Raw genomic sequence first — 16,517 nt, 5'->3', positions numbered from 1 at the left:
ATGAAAGAGGTGAAATAAAAAAGACCCCACCAAAATACAAAGGATTGTTTAAAAAAAATACTACAATATGAACAACTCTATTTCAACAAGGTGGACAACCTAGAGGAAATGGACATAATCCTAGAAAAATACAACCTTCCAAAACTCAATGAGGAAGAATCTAAGTATCTCAACAGACCAACAACTGTAGAAGAAATTGAAGCAGTCATCAAAAAGCTTCCACCAAACAAAAGCCCAGGGCCAGGTGGCTTCACAGGGAAGTTTTACCAAACATTCAAGGGAGAACTAAAACCTATCCTTCTCAGACTATTCTAAAAAAATTCAACAAGAGGAAGGAACTCTTCCAAGCTCATACTATGAAGCCAGCATACCTAATACCAAAACCAGACGAAGACAACAAAATGAAGGAAAATACAGGCCAATATCCCTTGTGAACATAAATGCCCAAATCCTCAACAAAATTCTAGCAAATCTCATGCAGCAGTACATCAGAAATATTATACACCAGGTCCAAGTGGGATTTATTTCAGGGATGGTACAATATCAGAAAATCAATAAATGTGATTCATCTCACAAACAAATTGAGAGATAAAAACCACATAGTCATATCAGAAACAAAAATCTATGCAGAAAAAGCATTTGACAAAATCCAACACCTTTTCTTGATTAAAAAACTCTCAGCAAGGTGGGAATAGAAAAATTATACCTCAACGTAATAAAAGCCATCCTACCTAATAATAGAGTACTATGCAAATTAGCCATCACTCTGCTACACCCATCAGCCAAACAGAGTGAATATTCAAATAAACCCAACCAAGATGGCTACAGCGCCAAAGCCGGTTTGGCTTAGTGGTAGAGCGTTGGTCTGTGGACTGAAAGGTCCCAGGTCCAATTCCAGTCAAGGGCATGTACATTGGTTGTGAGCACATCCCCAGTAGGGAGTGTGCAAGAGGCAGCTGGCTGATGTTTCTCTCTCATCGAGGTTTCTAGCTCTCTATCTCTATCTCTCTTCTTCTCTGTTAAAAATCAATAAAATATATTTAAAAAAAAAAAAAGATGGCTACAGCCACAGAGAGCAGGAGGGGGCTTGGGTTTCCTAGGCAAAGGAGGAAGCCAAGATTTCCTCCTGCCCTTGCCAGCCTAAGCCTGCACTCAAGGCTACAAATTTTAAATTATAGGAGGTACACAAATCTAAACAGAAATGGAGGCAGCCATAGAGCTGGAAAGAGAGAGAGGCTAGAGTTGCCCCTGGCAATGAAAGAAACAAAGCTTCCCACACACTCTGGCTAGCCCAGGCCGCCACTCCAGGCTACAAGGTTATAATTATTAAAAAAATACATAAATTCCAACAGAAATGGCTGCCAGCCTGGAGCAAATAGGAGGCTTGGCTCTGCTCCAGGATACACAGTTTCAATTGTGGAAGGTAAATAAATTTCAGATTCATTTACCAAAAACAACTACAGGCCTCTCACTCAGTCCATCCCATGCCACAAGGAAACTCCCACGCTGATCTGGGATACCCTTCAGGACAAACCAGCTGACCCCATCCATGCACCAGACCTCTATCCTATTTAATAAAAGAGTAATATGCAGATTTATCATTACTCCAACACACAATATGGCTGCTCCAAGTGTCAAAGTTCCTGCCCCTATGTGGATACAAGATGGCCACACAAGATTGCCAGCAGCTGGGGGGGGGGGGGACTTTTGAGAGGCACCAGGCCTGCAAGGGAGGGCAGTTAAGAGGGACCAGGCCTGCAAGAGAGGGCATTGGGCATTTGGAGGTGATCAACCTGCATGGGAGGGCAGTTATGGGTGACCAGGCCAGCAGAGGAGGGAAGTTGGGGGAAAACAGGCTGGCAGGGGAGCAGTTAGACATCAATCAGGCTGGCATGGGAGTAGTTAGGTGATGATCAGGCTGACAGGCACAAGCGGTTGGGGGCAATTTGGAAGGCAGGCAGATGAGCAGTTGGGAGGCAGTAATCCTGGATTGTGAGAGTGCAGATGGACATCTCTTGAGGGGTCCCAGATTGGAAAGGATGCAGGTTGGGCTGAGGGACAACCCTTCCTCCACCCCCATGCACAAATTTCATACACAAGTCCTCTAGTATATGAAAAATCCACAGCCAACATCATACACAATGGGCAAAAACTAAAATAATTTCCTCTAAGAACAGGAACAAGACAGGAATGCCCACTCTCACCACACCTGTTTGACATAGTATTGTAAGTATTAGCCATTGCAATTAGACAAGAAGAAGAAATAACGGGCATCCAAATTAGAAAAGAAGTAAAGCTGTCCTTATTTTCAGATGACGTGATATTGTATATTAAAAAAAAACACCAAAATACTCCATCAAAAAACTATTAGACTTAATAAATGAATTTGGCAATATAGCAGGATACAAAATTAATACCAAGAAATCTATGGCATTTCTATACACCAATAGTGAACTTACAGAAAGAGAGACTAAAAAAGCAATCCCATTTACCATCACACCAAAAAAATTAAGATACCTAGGAATAAACTTATCTAAGGAGGTAAAATATCTATATGCGGAAAACGACAGAACACTGAAAAAAGAGATAGAGGAAGATATAAACAGAAGGAAGAACATACCATATTCATAGATTGGTAGAATAAACATCATAAAAATATCCATACTACCTGAAGCAATCCTTAGGTTCAATGCACTGTTCATTAAAATACAAACAGCATATTTCACAGACCTAGAAAAACTCTCCAAAAATTAATCTGGAATAAAAAAAAAAAAAGACCTCCAATAGCCACAACAATCCTGAGAAAGAAGAATAAAGTAGGAGGGATCTCAATACCAGATTTCAAGCTGTATTATAATACAAAGCCACTCTTCTCAAAACAGACTGTTACTGACACAAGAACAGACATAGAGACCAATGGAATAGAATAGAGAATCCAGACATCAACCCAAACTACTATGCTCAATTAATATTTAACAAAGGAGGTATGAACATGGAATAGAGTCAAGGCAGTCTCTTCAATAAATGTTGTTGGGAAAATTAGAGATACACATGCAAAAAAATGAAACAAGGCCACCAACTTACACTACATACAAAAATAAATTCAAAATTGATAAAGGACTTAAACATAAGACAAGAAACCGTAAAAATACTAGAGGAATCCACAGGCAGAGAAATCCCAGATACATGCCAAAGCAATTTCTTCACTGATACCACTCCTAGGACAATGGAAACTAAAGAGAAAATAAACAAATGGGATTATATCAAAATAAAAAGCTTTTGCATAGCAAAAGAAATCATCAACAAAATAACTGGAAAGCCCACTGTATGGGAGAACATATTTGCAAATGTTATCACTGATAAAGGTTTAATCTCCAACATCTACAGGGAACTTATCTAAACTAATAAAAGGGCAATATGCTAATTAGACTGGGAGACCTTCCAAGAGACTTTGCAGATGTTCTTCTGGACAAAACCATTGTGGCAGGGCCGAGGTAGAGGTGGTTAGAGGCCAAGAGGTGAGGACAGTTTTGGTGATCAGGCCATGATGAGATGGCAGTTGTGGGTGATCAGGCTGGTTGGGTGCAGGCTGTTGGACTTAAGGAGACCAGCAGAGGTCCAGTTGGGAGCAAGCAGGCCATCAGTGGGGGTCAGTTGGAAGTAATCAGGACAGTGGGCAATTGGGGAACAATTAGGGGCAAGTACACTGGCATAGGGCCAGTTGAGGGTGATCAGGCTGGTGGGGGTGGGGGGCATTTGGGGGAGATCAGGCCAACTGCAAGGAGCAGTTGGGGATGAGCAGGCAGGCAGGCAGGCTGGTGAGTGGTTAGAAGCCAGCAGTCCCAGATTGTGAGAGGATTGTCTGACTGTCAGTTTAGGCCCAATCCCTGTAAACTGACAGTAGGACATCCTTCAATGGGTTCTAGATTGGAGATGTGCAAGCCAAGCTGAGGAACAACCCTTCCCCCAAACCCCCTGCACAAATTTCATGCACTGGGCCACTAGTACATCTTAATAATAGAAAGATAAATGACCCAATTAAAAAAAATGAGCAAGGGAACTAAATAGAATCTTTTTGAAAGAAGACAGAAGAAAGGCCAAGAGACATATGAAAACATGCTCAAAGTAATTAATTATCTAAGAGATGCAAATCAAAATGAAAATGAGGTACCATATCACAGCTGTCAGAATGGCAATCATCAACAAATCAATAAAGTCTAGTGCTGATGAGGATGAAGAGGAAAAGGAACCCTCATGCACTATCAGTGAGTATGCAGACTGATGCAGACATTGTGGAGAATACTATGGAGTTTCCTCAAAAAACTTAAAATGGAGTTCCCATTTGCCCCAGTGATTTCACTTCTAGGAATATATACCAAGAAACTAAAAACACCAATCAGAAGGGATATATGCACCCCTATGTTCTAGCAGCACAATTCACCATAGCTAAGATTTGGAGACAGCCTAAATTCCCATCAGCAGGTGAGTGGATTAGAAAACTGTAGTACATCTGCACAATGGAATATTATGCTGCTATATAAAAGAAAAAATTCTTACCATTTGCAGCAGCATGGATGGACCTAGAGAGCATTATGTTAAGTGAAATAAGCCAGGAAGTGAAATAAAAATACCATATGATCTCACTCATTTTTGGAAAATAAAGAACATTATAACCTGATGAACAAAAAGATAGATACAGAGGCAGTCAAACACCCAACAGACTGTCAGAATACAATGGGAAGGCTGGGGAGTGTTGAGGGGGGAGGAGAGATCAACCAAGGGACTGTATGCATGCATATAAGCACAGCCAATGGACACAAGATTCTGGGGAGGTGGGGATAGGATGAGGGCATGGAGCAAGGGGTAATGGAGGCTGGGGGGAGGTCAATGGGAAAAAGAAGATATATGTACTACTATTGAATATATGTAATACTTTAAACAATAAAAATGATAAATATGAAAAAAGAAAGTTATTAATATTAAAATCTTTCAGTTACCACTTGTTCATTTGTCTAAGTTTATATTCTTAAAATTGTGTCCAATAGGAGCTTGCTTAATAGATGCAATTAGAGGGCATCTATACTAATAAAAGGGTAATATGCAAATTGGTCAGGACACCCTCACACAACAATTGAACAGCAGGCTACATGTGGTGACCAGGCTGGCAGGGCGGGCGGTGAAGGGTGACCAGTTAGGGGCAACCAGCCTGGTAGAGAGGGGCATTTGGGGGCTACCAGGCTGGCAGGGGGTCAGTGAGAGGGGACCAGGCTGGCATGGGGGACAATGAGGGGGTGACCAGGCTGGCACAGCAGGGGAGGAGCAGTTGGGGTCGACCAGGTCAGCAAGGGTGGCAGTTAGGGGTGATCAGGCAGGCAGTCAGGTGAGCAATTAGGAGCCAATGCTCCCAAATTGTGAGAGGGATATCTGATTGCTGTAAGACATCCCATCCCTCCAGGGGTCCCAGATTGGAGAGGGTTCTGGCTGGGCTGAGGCCCCTCCATACACTAATTTCATGCACCTGACCTCTGGTAAAGAAATAATTGTGGAGATCAAAATCCTACAGATCCCAAAATTAACCCTGAGCAAAATAGCTACCATTTAGTTTCAAACGAAGTTATAAAACATGAACAGTCGAAATAATTTATATGTGAGAAGAAAGCTTTGTTGAAAGTAGTGAGGTATAAAGAAATTAAGGTGCTAGTAGAGTATTTTACATCTAAAACACTGAAGCAAATAACTAAAGTTTTAAAAAGTTTAGTTAGATAATCTCAAAATTAGTTTTTATCTATTAGTTATGGAAGCATGTATAAAAATAAGAAAAGAAAGAGGAATGGGTAGTCAGGAAAGGAGACAGAAGCAAGATAAAAGAGGTAAAATTAAATTTCAAATTTTGACTCATCACTTGGAAAAGTATGAAGAAAAGAATCAGAAATATATTGCTCTTTGAAAAGCATAGGATCAATTTCATGGCATCAGAGTCTACACCTGGCCCCAAAGGCTTATCTTGGGTTTATGTACACAACTTGTTTCTTACTTAAGGGCAATGACAATAAAAGCTTGGTCAAAAGATCTTAGACACTGGAAAATACACCAACTTTTTCTATTATTTGCACTACATGATGTTTTAAAGAATTTTAAATCCATACCCATTTAGAAACATAACTTCCCCAACCCAAATAAATGTTAACTAAGCTGGCGTCAATCCAGCAATGTATCTTTAACTCATAGGGAAATTTTATAGCTTATAATTGAAAACAATATAAAAAACTCTTTTATATTGGATGTCTCCTTTGTAGCCTTTACAGAATCTTGCCTTTACAGAATCCCAAAATAAATTTACAATAGCAATCCCTTTCTTTAATTTACAAAAGAGGAAAATCCCAATATTGCCTTCAAACAGAAGGAACACAACCTCAATATATTTCTATCACACTATGAAGACTGTTAAGATTCCTATGGGGCACTTTGACATAACTCCTATAAATTTCCTACTTAAATTTTCAAACACAGGAAACCAGAGATGCATAGGAGCACATAAACCCACCTTTTGGAGATGGTTCTGTACTAGTCTGCATTGCTAAAGGCTACTAAAAGGGCCATAAAGGAAGTGGAATTATACTAAACAAGATTTTAGACTTCACATTATATTTATAAACACAGACTTCTGTGAAGTGCACAGAGACAAATGGGGAAATATTTTCAACTTGTGGGCTGGAAGGGAGGCAGTTAAAAAGATATTTGGCCCATAGGACCCATACATCTAAGTTCCACAGATACAAATGAAATAAGTAGCAAATACAGTATCTTCTTATATAGACACACATGTCATTACTAACTTTAATTGTTTCATTTTCACTTTCTACTTCATTTAATATGTGGAGCAAGCTTATATAAAGGCTATAAAGTACTAAATATCACAACTTATCCTTCATCCTTTTTAAAATATGTTTTTATTATTTTTTATAGAGAGAGAAAGAGAGAGGGAAATATAGAGAGAAACTTTGATGAGAGAGAAGCGTCAATCTGCTGCTTCCCATATGTTCCTGACTGGGAATCCAACCCAAAACCCAGGCATGTTTCCTCAATGGTAATGGGAATTAAATCAGGGAATGTTGGTGCATGGGACGACGCTCAACCAACTAAGCCACACTTGCTGGGCTATCTTTCATCTTAAATTCCATCACAAAATGCTTGATATGTCTTAAAGTACAGAAAACAGGAATCATAACTAAAATAAATTATGTTTTTTTATTTGGATTAAAAAATAAATAATTGCTTTCTTCAGATTATTCAAGTACAACCTCAAATTAAGGTCTCCAAATCCCTGTGCTCTTTTTTCTCATAGCTACTGTCATCAAGTATTGCAATTACATTTTTACTAATTTGCCTCTTTTCCAAGACTATGGTTATTTAATGGTAGAGACTGTATTCTAAAACCAGAAGTTGATACAGGAAGTGTCTTTGATAAATATTTGGTATAGTAATCTGATTGGGGAAAATTTTAATACCAAATAAAATACTTTCAGTTCTATAATTTTATCTGTGCCCATTTGTTCTATTTGATAAAATTTACTGAGTAATTATTATGCCAGGGACTGTCATAGACACTAGAAATACAACAATAAATAAAAAAATTAATAAGGTCCCTTACCTATATGAAAATCACCTTTTTGGGGGCAGCCAATTACCAAAATAAAGCATCTGAAAATAAATAAGAGAATGAAAGTACCAGAAATATAAAAAGAGGCTAACATACATAGGAATAGTCAGGAAGCAATATATCTTTCCAAATAAAAAATAAAAATAAATAAAAAGCTTTTTGAGGATCATGTAAAAGTTAGAAAGGTAATACTAGCCTACAGCCTCATAAAAGACCTAAAGTTGATCCCATGTGCCACCTTGACATCTGAAACCAGGAAAGTCTGGAATGGCCTACCCTTAAGTTCTTCTTCCTTCTCTGCTCCTGTATGTCATGTCCCCTAGCTGAACAACCCTCCTTGTGAAATGGACTAAATGCAACTGCTATTACTGAAGAGCAGGTTTTAGGTCCTTGCTAGGCATGCAAATTATTTAAAGTAGCCAATCATACCTTACCACAGGAACCACAGCACACTTGACCACTTAATTCTACAAAGTCTGTCTCTCATGGTCCTGCTTGCATACTCTTTTTCTAAGTGCAACCCTGTGTAGCCATGCATGGTATATGATATCCTCTTCCCCCAGGATGGGAGTTATGTGAGGAATAAAATGCTGTCAATTTCATCTGTTTGGGGTTGAATGCAGTGTGTTCAGTCATCCCATTATACTAGGGTGGGAATTCTCTTAACCAACAGGGGGAACAAGAAGTAATCAAAATAGAGTTCTAAATTTCTAGCACAAAGTTCCACAAAGAAAGACAAATGCATTTTTATCCATAGAATACTATCCTAAGACTCAAAAACCCCAGGACAAATCTTGTTTATGTCTTTTCTTTTATTGCTTAAATTATTACATATATTAGTACATATATCTCCTTTTTTACCCCATTAACCTACCTCAGCCTCCCCTACACTTTGTTGCATGCCCTCATCCCAGCCCCACCCCTAGTGTCTTGTGTCTATTGGTGTGCTATGCATGCATACAAGTCCTTTGGTTGATCTATTACCCTCCCTCCCCAACAATCCCAGTTTTCCCACTGTAATTTAATAGTCTGTCAGGTGCTTTAATGCCGCTGTATCAATTTTTTGGTTCATCAGGTTATGTTCTTTATTTTCCAAAAATGAGTGAGATCATGTGGTACTTTTCTCTAATTGCCTGGCTTATTTCACTTAACACAATGCTCTCCAAGTCCATCCATGCTGTTACAAATGGTGAGAATTCCCTTTTTTGGGGAGATGGAGGGGCGAGGGGGTTAATAGCAGCATAGCACTCCATTGTGTAGATATACCAGAGTTTTTTAATCCACTCATCTGTTGATAGTCACTTAGGCTGCTTCAAATCTTAGCTATGGTGAATTGTGCTGCTATAACTATAGGGGTGTATATATTCCTTCTTATTGGTGTTTCTAAGTTTCTTGGGATATATTCCTAGGAGTAGGATTACTGGGTCAAAAGGAGCTCCATTTTTAGATTTTGAGGAAACTCCATACTATTCTCCACAGTGACTGCATCAGTCTGCATTCCCACCAGAGCAGTGTAAGAAGGTTCCCTTTTCTCAGCATCCTCACCAGCACTTATTCTTTGTTTATTTGTTGATGAGATGGTACCACGTGGTCATTTTGATTTGCACCTTTCAGATAATTAGTGACCTTGAGGATGTTTTCATGTGTCACTTGGCCTTCCTTCTGTCTTCTTTCAAAAAGATTCAATTTAAGGTTCCTTGCCCATTCTTTTACTGGATCATTTATCTTCCTTTTATTAAGTTGTATAAGTTCCCTGTAGATGTTGGAGATTAAATCTTTATCAATGATAACATTTGCAAATATGTTCACCCATAAGTGGGCTTTCTTGTCATTTTGTGGATGATTTCTTTTGCTGTGAAAAAGCTTTTTATTTTTATGTAGTCCCATTTGTTTATTTTCTCTTTAGTTTCCATTGCCTATGATCAGTATCAATGTAGAAATTGCTTCAGCATATGTCTAAGATTTCTCTGCCTGTGGATTCCCATAGAATTTTTATGGTTTCTTGTCTTATGTCTAAGTCCTGTAAATATTTTGAGTTTATTTTTGTATATCGTGTAAGTAGGTGGTCTAGTATCATTTTTTTTTGCATGTATATGTCTAATTTTCCCAACAACATTTATTGAAGAGACTGTCTTGACACTATTGTATGTTCATGCCTCCTTTGTCAAATATTAATTGAGCATAGTGGTTTGGGTTGATATTTGGATTCTCTATTCTATTCCATTGGTTTATATATCTGTTTTTGTGTCAGTAACAGTCTGTTTTGAGTAGAGTGGCTTTGTAATACATTTTGAAATCTGGTATTGAGAACCCACCTACTTTGTTTTTCTTTCTCTGGATTGTTGTGGCTATTGGAGGTCTTTTTTATTCCAGATTAATTTTGGAGAGTTTTTCTAGGTCTGTGAAATATGCTGTTGGTGTTTTAATGGGCAGTGCATTGAATCTATGGATTGCTTTGGGTAGTATGGACATTTTAATGATGTTTATTCTACCAATCTATGAATATGGTATGTTCTTCCCTCTGTTTATGTCTTCCTCTATCTCTTTTTCCAGTGTCCTATAGTTTTTCACATATAGTTATTTTACCTCCTTAGATAAGTTTATTCCTAGGTATCTTAATTTTTTTGGTGTGATGGTAAATGGGATTGCTTTTTTAGTCTCTCTTTCTGTAAGTTCACTATTGGTGTATAGAAATGCCATAGGTTTCTTGGTATTAATTTTGTATCCTGCTATATTGCCAAATTCACTTATTAAGTCTAATAGTTTATTTTTTTGATGGAGTATTTTGTGTGTTTTTTTATATACAATATCATGTCATCTACAAATAAGGACAGCTTTACTTCTTCTTTTTCAATTTGGATGTCTATTATTTCTTCTTCTTGTCTAATTGCAATGGCTAATACTTCCAATACTATGTCAAACAGAAGTGGTGAGAGTGGGCATCCCTGTCTTGTTCTTGCTCTTAGGGGAACTTATTTTAGTTTTTCCACATTGAGTATGATGTTAGCTGTGGTTTTATCATACATGGCTTTTATTATGTTGAGGTATGATCCTTCTATTCCCACCTTGCTGAGAGTTTTTATCAAGAAGGGGTGTTGGATTTTGTCAAGTGCTTTTCCTGCATCAATTGATATGACTATGTGCTTTTTATCTCTCAATTTGTTTATGTGATGTATCACATTTATTGATTCATGGATATTGTACCATCCTTGCATTCTTTGTCATGGTATATGATCTTTCTGATGTACTGCTGCATGCAATTTTCACCAAGCAACAGAGACTCTGATACTTGATTCTCAAGACAGGCACAGGAGGTCTCTGAGACCTGACATGCACTAGGAGATTCAGATTCTTGGCACATACCAGTAGGGTCTCTGTTTCATTGCAGAGCAGGTGGGGTCCTGATTCTAGGAGTGCACACGGGGCCACTCTAAGCTCCAAGGACTCTGATCCTGAAGGAGCGTGGTTTTCACCAACCCATGGAGCCACATGTCTTGGTGTCAGAGCTCTTCAGTGTCCCTGTGAGCACATGCACCAAGAATTAGAATCACTAGTTCTAAGTGTGAATGCACTGGAAATCAGGGATCCCAGGTGCATGATGAGAAACAGAGTCAAGTCACTTATGCTCAGTGCTGCCTCCAGTGTGGTGAATCAGGGTCCCTGGTCTGCTTGGGAGACTAGGTTGCACAGTCACACTGTGTTGGCAGGAATTCCATGTCTGCCCTGTAGAAAACAGCCTTCCATGTGTGCTTGCCCTGAATCAAAGTCAGATGGCACTGTTACCCTGTGTGGGTGTGGGGTCTGGTTGCAAGAAACAGACTCCCTCAGTTCATGCACCCAAGCTCAGATTCAGTACAGCCTCCCTGTGTGGGTGTGGGATCTGGTCGCAGGAAGCAAACTTCCCGTGTCTGTGCACTCAGGCTCAAATTCACGTAGAGCTGCTGCTGTTCTGTCTATGTGTGGGCAGGAGGCCTGTTTGTGTGAAAAGGGTCTGGCAGTTCCTATGCCCCTGCCACAGGCTGGTGGGGAGGGTAATTGGCTCTGTGACTCACAAAAATCTGCAGCTGGGGTGCCTGGAGTCTTGATGTCTGTGGGTCTGCAACTGTGGTCCCGGGTAATAAAGTGTATTGTTGGAAGATGGCAGATGAAACACTGTGAGGGACAGGCTCTGGATACAACCTTAAAAGAATCTTAGTAGCCCTGGATAGTGTTGCTCAATTGGTTGGAATGTTGTCCCATGAACCAGTAGGTTGTGGATTTGATTCCTGGTCATAGTATTGAGGGGACCCTATCTAGAGTGTACTGAATGTTCAAGGCACTCTGAGCATGGGAATCCCAATTAGGGTGTTCAATACTAAATTGAAAAACACAGGTGCAAAAGCAAGGATGCAGCAAGCTATATACTGGGCAGTAGTTCCTTTCTTTATTTGGCACAAAGCTTATTTGGTTTGTGCTTCTTTAGAGCTTGTATATATATTGCTACTAACCAGCCTGTTGCTGGCTGCTTTGTTTGTAATAAAGCATATTCCATTTTCCTGCTTGTTCTCTTAGTTCCCAGCACCTAGAAGGGTCAAGTCCCTGGCTGAGAAGCTTGCCCTTGACAGGTAGATACCTAGATTGTAGATTCAAACCCTGATTGGGACCCTAAGGGAGACAACCACTTGATGCCTATCTCTCACACATGTATGTTTCTTGCTCTTCCTCTTCCTCCTCTAAAATCAATTAAAAATAAAATTTTAATAAAAGACATTTGACACACTTTTCTGCATTTATTCTTAGGTACTTTTTTGGTACCAAACCATTTTTAAATTAAGCTTTAAGAAAATCTTAAATAAATGAAATAGCAAAATGGATCAATAATTCCTTATTGTTTATTCTCCTCTTACTTAAATACACCATACTATTTTCATTTGTCTCATGTCTTATTTAGATACTAGAGGCCCAGTGCATGAAATTCATGCATGGGGGAGGTCCCCTCAGCCCAGCCTGCACCTTCTCCAATCAGGGACCTCTCGGGGGATGTCCAACTGCCAGTTTAGGGATGAGGGCCTAAATTGGCAGTTGGACATCCCTCTCACAATTCTGGACTGCTGGATCCTAATTGCTCACCTGCCTACCTGCCTGATCACCCCTCACTGCCTCTGCATGTTGGCCTGATCACCTCCAACTGTCTTCTCCTCCCCTCAACCCGGGTTTTCTCTAATTGCCCCCTGCTGCCAGCCATGTTGCCCTCAACTGCCCCCTCCCTGCCAGCCTGGTTTCTACTAACTGCCCCCCAGCCAGTCTAGTCACACCTCACTGCCCCCTCCTATCAGCCTAACACCCACAACTGCCTCCCTTTACCAGCCTGGTTGCTCCTAACTGCCCCCCTACCAGCCTGGTTGCTCCCAAATTCCCCCCTCTTCCAGATTGATCACCCCAAATTATCCCCCCTTGCTACCTGGTTGCCCCCAACTTCTTCTCTGCCAGACTTATAACCCTTCATGCCCCCCCCCCACCATGCCAAGCTGGTCGCCCCATGCAGCCTGCTGTTTAGTCATTTGGTCATCCCTCACTAACACCCTTCCAGCCTGGTCAGAGGAAGCCATCTTGTGATGGTGTGAGGGTTAATTTGCATATCACCACTTTATAATATAATATGGGAAAATATAGGTTTTCTTGGTATTCTCTGCAGGAATAAATTAATGAATTTTCAGAAGTACATTTTCCTATGCACCACTCATTTATATAAAATAATGTCATTTATTTTAATTCCCTGCAATGTTTAACAATGAGGCAAAAATAAGCAATCTAAGACTGATTCAAGGAGCAAGACATCTGAATCAAGCTTTAAAAGATATATATGACACTGCTCAGAAATTTTGACTAGTGAATATTCTTACAGGTTTTTCATTTCTCACAATTTATATGAAAAAAGAGCCTGTTATATTCAAATCTTCCTGGCAAATAAAATAACACAGAAAGCTAAGTACAACATGTTTACTTTCTTAGCCTAAGAAAAAACATTAAATGCAGGCATATTAAATATACAGTAAACATGCCATGTGTTTTGAAAAGTCAACAAAATCTTGATTTTCTATGTCACAGGTGATACAACAGATGCAAACAAATACCAAAACCATTTGAAACCAAAATTAGGTAATATTATTAGCGAAACAACAATAAACACAAGAGTTCATCAGAGTTCAACCAATGAATGAATATCTAATTGTATTGTTTACTAAAACTGATCATCAGGCTAATAATACCTGAAAAGCTTTGTTAATGCTTTTATTTAAATATTCTTATTTTATGATTTACTCATCAAGCAGAAATATGTACAACAGTTATTTCAAACCAGGAAAAACAGGGGTGATATTTTTCCCATGCCTGTAAAAAAGTCATTTTAAAAATCAATTTTAAGTAATTCCTTATTTGGTGCTTTATAACCACTTTCTACTTTAGGAAGATCATTTAGAAAGGCAGAACCAAATATACAATGTTTATAAGGTCATCATCAAAATAGCCAAATGGACTTCAAATGTACTTTTGAGTACTTTCTGAACAACCCAGGTCTTGTACTAATTACACTTTACCGGATTCTCTGTAATGTTAACAACATGAATCTTAAATAGAAAAATTGGCTTTGAACTTGAAAATTATCCTCCTCCACCACAACTACCTCTCAAATATTTTAAGCAGAAAATTAATCTGGTTGTTAGGGGTTGATGTAATATGTGTGAACCAAACCACAATCCATATGGATTCTTTAAATTTTAGGATTAATACCAACTTCAACATTTAATCTATTTACCCACTCTGAGGTTGCATGGAAGATGAAAGTGAAAATGTCAGTACTAGCAGAAGCACATAGGATATAGCACCTGAAGATGGAAAAAGACAGCTCTGTGTTTTGTTATTAATTCCAAACCAGGCTCATATGTTTCCATGGGCTTAATAGCTAACATTCTCCAAAAGACTATGTTATTTGGTTCTATGTCTGAAATTATCTTTAAATTTCAATAATAAATTTAAATTTAGAGAGGAAATGTATATTTGTTTAATTTTGGGGTGAAGATCATTAAAGTATGAGGTCAATTTCCTGGGAGGCAAGTCATGACTATGTAGCAGTGGGAAAAAATGCCACAAAGCCCACGGTGCAAGGCTGACAACATGCAGACAGCAGCCCTGAGTGGCAGTACTGTGATTCAGGGATTTAGAGCAACCACCTCATAGGGGAAGACAATGTTTCCTAACAGATAAAGATTATACCCACTACTAATGAGACATATACACATCACTACTGATGACATCTCACTGTGACAAGTTAGAAATGTGAAGTTAACTCCAGGAAATGAATCTGGACTATGAACTTGAAGATAGACAGTACAAACAGCAGTTGAGTGGAATATGCTTGTGCAACAATCTTTTTTCTCCCTTTAAAGTCTACAGAAAATCTTCAAATAGACAAGATAATTAATTCTCATAATAATAATAACAATAATACTACATCTACATAGCCAAGGTCTCCATTGGATTCCACTGATTATCTGGTGTGTCACAGGCACATTTGCTTGTGAGTCTGCAGGATTCTGATCAATTCTTTCTGGAAATATTAGCTTCTCACAGACTGCTTGCTTGATCGGTAAATACTGTGACATTTTATTAGGTTCCCTGAAGAGGGAATGTGGGGCATGAATAAGCAATTCTGCTCCCTCGTGGTCAAGTCTCGTGTCATTCATTCTGATAAGCATTCCATCAATTCTCAAGAAAAAATGCATCAACAGGAAAAATCTGGAAGGCATTAACTCTATTTTCACACTTAGGCTTGAAACTCCATGATCATGAAGTTCATCCTCAAACAGGAGAACTTCTTAAAAATACTTAATCCTCTCTCTGGCTTTCAATTTCTCTGTATCTATATGATCTGTTGTAGGCGCAACCTTTACCTTGAGGTATTCTCCAAGTAATGTTCCCTTAAAATCTGTTGTAAAGGTCCAACCATATGGTTTAATAACTTCCTTGGAGTGCTCACCCTCCATCCTGCTTTCCTGCCACTCCTCTGCACAGGCTACTTGAAGCATTCCTTGGTAGTTGTCCACACATCTTAATGTATCTATAGCATTGAACTCAATCCAAAATCCAGAATCATGCTGAATTCTTAAAATGTTGTCTTCAAACATAATTTCAGAGATGTTGGCATATGCAATTCATTAGCTAACTTCTCCATGTCCAGGGGATTTCATGATGTGGGTCTTGGTCATAGTTAGCTTCCAGGTCCCAAAGTTCCGGTGGCTGCTCTGGAAGCCATGGATCTTTAAGGCTGTGGTGGGGGCAGTGGAGAAGGCAGGAGGGGCAGCAGTGGACACCGGTTTCCCCCCCTCTGCACCAGCCCCCTCGACTTCTGAGCTGTTACCATGTCCAGCCCCACCCCAATGTGGAACTGATACCCGCCCTTCTTTCTGCCCTCTTCTCTGCTAGAGAAGAGGTAGATTTTTATTGTTCAAACTAAAGTTTTATAGCCCAGCTGGAGTGAGCCACTGGTTGAGCTTTGACCTATGATCTAGAAGGTCATGGTTTAATGCTTGGTTAGGGCACATGCCTGGATTGTGGGCTCTATTCCTAGTAGGGCACAGTGCAAGAGGCAGACAATCCAACATTCTCTCATCTTTGATATTTCTATCTCCCTCTCTCTTCCTCTCTGAAACCAATAAAAATATATTTAAAAAAAATAAAGTTTTGCCCCAACCAGTTTGGCTCAGTGAATAGAATATCAGTCTGTGGACTCAAGGATCTCAGGTTCTATTACAATCAAGGGCATGTACCTTGTTTGAGGCCACATTCCTAGTAGGGGGTGTGCAGGAGGCAGATGATTGAT

At 39.4% G+C, this 16,517-nt stretch overlaps 1 long non-coding RNA gene and 1 pseudogene across 1 annotated transcript; both read right to left on the bottom strand.

Moving 5' to 3' along the window:
- Positions 1–14,050: 14,050 nt before the first annotated feature.
- Positions 14,051–15,128, bottom strand: LOC118723937. The gene is made up of 2 exons (XR_004989425.1): positions 14,866–15,128; positions 14,051–14,827 (listed from the first exon to the last, which is right to left on the bottom strand). It is a non-coding gene; the product is annotated as an uncharacterized LOC118723937 (long non-coding RNA).
- A 17-nt stretch (positions 15,129–15,145) lies between these two features.
- LOC118723010 lies at positions 15,146–16,058 on the bottom strand (annotated as a pseudogene).
- Positions 16,059–16,517: the final 459 nt, after the last annotated feature.

This window comes from Pipistrellus kuhlii, unplaced genomic scaffold (assembly GCF_014108245.1).
Source record: "Pipistrellus kuhlii isolate mPipKuh1 unplaced genomic scaffold, mPipKuh1.p scaffold_m20_p_2, whole genome shotgun sequence".
NCBI classification, from domain to species: domain Eukaryota; kingdom Metazoa; phylum Chordata; class Mammalia; order Chiroptera; family Vespertilionidae; genus Pipistrellus; species Pipistrellus kuhlii.
This window is presented reverse-complemented; position numbering and strand designations above follow the sequence as displayed.